The sequence below is a fragment of the Desmodus rotundus genome, chromosome 10 (genome assembly GCF_022682495.2).
Source record: "Desmodus rotundus isolate HL8 chromosome 10, HLdesRot8A.1, whole genome shotgun sequence".
Lineage (NCBI taxonomy): Eukaryota > Metazoa > Chordata > Mammalia > Chiroptera > Phyllostomidae > Desmodus > Desmodus rotundus.
The window spans coordinates 62,501,174-62,506,119 of record NC_071396.1 but is presented as its reverse complement, the minus strand read 5'-3'; the positions used below and the strand labels follow the sequence as shown (position 1 = coordinate 62,506,119).

Below are 4,946 nucleotides of genomic sequence, written 5' to 3'. Positions count from 1 at the left end.
CACAGACCATAGAAAAACACCTTTGTCCTCTGTGATCTCAGTAACATCATAGTTGAGGTGTGTCATAAGAATGGGGATGTTTGGGACCAGCCGAGCTGCCATGTTGGGGACTCAGCCCCATCATTCTCCTCTCAGTGGAGGACAGCGTGTGTGTCACTGAGAGCAGGCTTTGTTGCCTTTCCTCTCTTCTTTGAGCCAGAGCTTCCCTGCTGGCTGTAGCAGTCTCTCTGTCATCAAGGAAGACCACTCAATGTAACTAACTCAAGCAACTTTGCCAAATTACATTCATTAGGCACTTGATGCATGTGACAATTGATGGTTTAGTATTTTCCACTGGGCAGCACTGATTAGGAAATGAAGAAAAGACTCCATTTGTAACATCTAATTGCCCCTTTGAGAATAATCTTTCAAACATGTACAGCAAGACAGTTATGTCTCACGAAGCTCTTGTAAAAGTGTGAAATTCCACCTTTTATCTGCTTAAAATTTTTTTAACTATTGGACACTTCATGAACAGTGAATATTTTGTTTTAGGCTCTGCAGGTTTGAACTTGGTGGGCCAGATATGGGCAACGCAGCAATGGGGGGCTGGTCTCCACATTCCTCGGGCTTTTTCTGTGTCCTCAGCAGATGTGTGAGGACAGGGGCTAGGGGCAGACAATATACTCACCATCTTTGCCACTGAGCTTCAGCAATTCCACCATGTCACTGTTTCCTCCCCTTCGCCACCAGAGCTTCCTGTTTAATGATGACAATAGTGACAGGGAAGATGAGAAAGACATGGATAAAGATGCCCACAACTCAGAGGCCAAGGGAATGAGCCTGAGAAGAATGGAGTTCCAGGGGTGTACCAGTGTGATTGAATCCAAAGATAACTAAGTGGAACGGAAATAGGTGCACTTATCAGTAAGTAGCCTGACAACATGGGAAGTTTGATTTATTGGCAAAGAAAAAGAGTGTGACCTTCTGCAACACGAAGATCTAGAGGAATTAAATCAACAGATAAGAAAAAAAGAAATGGAAGAACTTGAAAAAAGAAAGATAGTTGCTGAAGAAAAGCACAAGCAATGGGTTCAGAAAAAGAACTAACAGAAAAGAAAGGGAATAAAATTAATAAAGTATTGGAGGAAAAAGCAGCAAAGGAACTGGAGAAAGAACATTTCCAAGAAAAAGCAAAAGAAAAAATATCAAGGATGGTTAAATAAAAAAAAAATGCTGAAGCATGTAAGAAGAAAGAAAAGGAAAAACAATGGCAAGCTGAATTATGGGATGGGGGGAGAGCAGAAAAAAGTTTAAAGAATGGTTGGAAAATAAAAAAAATAAACCTCATCCAGCTGCAAAGATCTATCATTATGCCAATAGAAAATTTGCATGTTTTTACAGTGCAAATTGTTATCCCGAACTAGCCTTTTCTAATCCAGTTCCCTGGAAACCAATTCATAAGCTTCTTCCCAAAGAAGCTAATGATCTATCAGGGGAGAACACTAAAAGTCTTGTGATAAGTCAGTCACACGGATCATCATCTTGGTAATTCATAAAGCCAGAAGGAATCTTGGCTTTGGAACTCTGTGCAGAACACAAAGATAGTAGATGTGTGAAATAACATGCTTTTACTTCTCTGCTTGTTTATGTTGTTTTTTAGATTTAATTGTTGATAGATATGTATTTATTGCCATTTTATTGCTCATATTTTTTTATCTTTTCTTCTTAAACAAGACCCTCTAATATTTCAAGTAATACTGGTTTGGTGGTAATGAACTCCTTTCAGCTCTTTCTTGTCTGGGAGCTCTTTACCTGTCCTTTGATTCTAAATGATAGCTTTCCTGGGTAGAGTAATCTTGGCTATAAGTCCCTGTTTTTCATCACTTTGAATGTTTCTTGCCAATTCCATCTGGCCTGCAATGTTTCTGTTGAGACATCAGCTGACAGTCTTATGGAAACTCCCCTGTAGGCTGCTAACTGCTTTTCTCTTGCTGCTTTTAAGATTCTCTCTTTGCATTTTACCTTTTGCATTTTAATTATGCTGTGTCTTGTGTGGGCCTCCTTGGATTGATCTTGTTTAGGACTCTCTGTGCTTCTTGGACTTGTATGTCTCTATCTTTCACCCAGTTAGGGAAGTTTTCTGTCATTATGTTTTCCAAATAGGTTTTCAATTTCTTGCTGTCTTTCTTCTCCTTCCAGCACCCCCATTATGCGAATGTTGGTATGTGTGAAGTTGTCCTGGAGGTTCCTTTACACTATTCTCATGGTTTTGGGATCTTTTTTTTTCTTTTTTCTTTTACCTGTTCTGATTGGGTGGGTTGTTTTTTTTTTTCTCCTTATATTCAGGATTGCTGAGTTGATTCTCAGTTTCAACTCCACTGTTGATTCTCTATAAATTATTCATTTTAGTTAATGTATTCTTCATTTATGACTACTTCTTTTCTTTGATGTCCATTTTTATGCTGTTGATATTTTCACTAAGTTCCTTGAGCATCCTTAGAACCAGTGTTTTGAACTGTACACCCAGTAGATTGCTTGTTTTCATTTTAATTTGTTCTTTCTCTGGAGTTTTGTTCTGTTCTTTCATTTGGGAGGTGTTTTTTTCCTCCTCACTTTGGCAGCTTTCCTGTGTTTGTTTCTATGTATTAGGTAGAGCTGCTACATTTCCCAGGCTTGGCAGAGTGGCCTAATGTAGTAGGTGTCCTATAGGGTCCAGTGGCACAGCTTCCTTGTTCACCCAAGCAGGGCACTCCAGGTGCACACCCCCAGTCCTGTGTGGGCTCTGTACACCCTCCTATTGTGGTTGAACCTTGATTGCTGTTGGCATGTCAATGGGAGGCACTTACCTCCAGGCCAATTGGCTGCCAGGACTGGCTGTGCAGGGACTTATTTTAGCTGGGCTCTGGTGTCCACTGAGTCCACCCCTTGAGTGTGTCACTTGTGGAGGTGGTTGGGTGATGCTTTGATGTGGTCTTAAGCTGTTCACTGGGTGCACTGGCTCTGGAACCTCCAGAGAGGTTCAGGCCAAGGTCACCTGCTGCCTGTGTTCTGTCCATGGTCTCTTGTTATAAGCTACAAAACAATCTTCAGATGGCTACTACTAGTGCTGAACTTGAACGTGCCCAGGAAAAGCCAAGCTGCAAACTAAAGCTGGCTGTTGAGTCTGGGACCACTTAGTGAGAGGTACAGGGCACATAGAGACCAGATGCTGCTTGTTTGGAAAATTATAGGAAAGTCTGAACCATGAGCCAAGAAAGGCCATTGGTATGGGAAAGCACTGGAAACAGCTTTGTTGGGGCCTGAAAGTTGGGTTAGGCAGGGAGATTAGTAATAGCCAGTTTGATATTTGTCTCATGAGTAGACTGGGGTTATGTGTTTTGGACAGGAAGATCACAGATGTGAAGTGATATTCTAATCATATCATATCAAGGTTACATGTTACCAACATGACATCACTGTAGATGTTGTCTTTGATCACCTGGCTGAAGTATTGCTTGTCATGTTTCTCCTCTATAAAGTTGCTTTTTCCCTCCTTGCTATATTACACCCTTTTAAAGGAAGTCTCCACATGCAGCCCTCAGTGAAGGTTTGGAAAGTTGTGCTCTACCTTTTTGAGAATGGAGTATCTATATAAATTATTTGGAATCCTGTAAAAAAAAAAGAGTTGTCTATTCTCTCTTATTTATTTACTTTTCTTTTTTTGTTTTTAAAATATTTTATTTATTTATTTTTAGAGAGGGGGAAGGGAGGGAGAAAGAGAGGGAGAGAAACATTGATATAAGAGAGAGACATCCATCCATTGCCTCTCATATACACTCTGACAGGGGACTGAACATGCAACCTAAGCATGTGCCCTGACCGGGAATGGAACCAGCAAACTTTTGCTTTTCAGGATGACACGCAACCAACTGAGCCGCACCAGTCAGGGTTTATTTATTTACTTTTTAATAATTTAAGAATATGTATGACATGCATGAATCTTATGCTTTGGTTTATAATCTAATACTTTATTCATGGAGAACCAAGATAGCGGCATAGGTAGACACACTGCGTCTCCTCGCATAACCAGAACTGACGGAAAATCGAACGGCAAGGAAGTCTGACACCAAGGAAATAAAAAATAAACATTCATCCAGACTGGTAGGAGGGGCGGAGATGGGCAGGAGGGGCGGAGAGGACTCGCGTTGCCAGGGCAGGACCGAGACTGGCAGAGTGTGGGACGAACGGGGTCAGGCAGTCTTGATCACAGGCAGACCCTGTGGCCCCACATTGGCGCACAGATAAACCGAGAGGGCCGGACTCAGAGTGGCAGAGAACAGGGCAGGCAGAGTGGCGGGTAGCACCCCGCGGCCCGACATTTGCACACAGATCAACTGGAGCAATGGCAGGGAGCGAAGCAGACGGTGCATCCCAGGGCTCCAGCATGGGGAAATGAAGCCTCAAACCTCTGATTGAAAGCGCCCGTGGGGGTTGGGGCGGCAGCAGGAGAGACTCCCAGCCTCACAGGAGGGGTTGTTGGAGAGACCCACAGGGGCATGGGGCGTGCACAGGCCCACCCACTCAGGAACCAGCACCAGAGGGGCCCAGTTTGATTGTGGGTAGCAGAGGGAGTGACTGAAATCCAGTGGAGAGGGGAGTTAGCACCATTGCTCCCTCTCAGCCCCTCCCCCACGTTCAGTGTCACAGCTCAGGTCACAGCGCAGCAACCAGAGTTACCCTGCCCCAGGGAACACCTAAGGCTCCGCCCCTTAAAGTAACAGATGCGCCAAGACAAAAAAAAAAAAAAAAGGCCCAAATGACAGAACACTTCAAACCTCCAGAAAAAATACAACTAAGTGAGGAAGAGAAAGCCAGCCTATCAGATGCACAGTTCAAAACACTGGTTATCAAGATGCTCACAGAATTGATTGAATCTGTTCGAAAACCAGATGAAAAAATGAAGCCTATGCTAAGAGAAACAAAGG

General features: G+C 43.1%; 1 pseudogene; it reads left to right on the top strand.

The window, feature by feature from the left end:
• The first annotated feature begins 413 nt into the window (after window positions 1-413).
• LOC112322627 (coiled-coil domain-containing protein 34 pseudogene) lies at window positions 414-1,587 on the top strand (annotated as a pseudogene).
• Window positions 1,588-4,946: the final 3,359 nt, after the last annotated feature.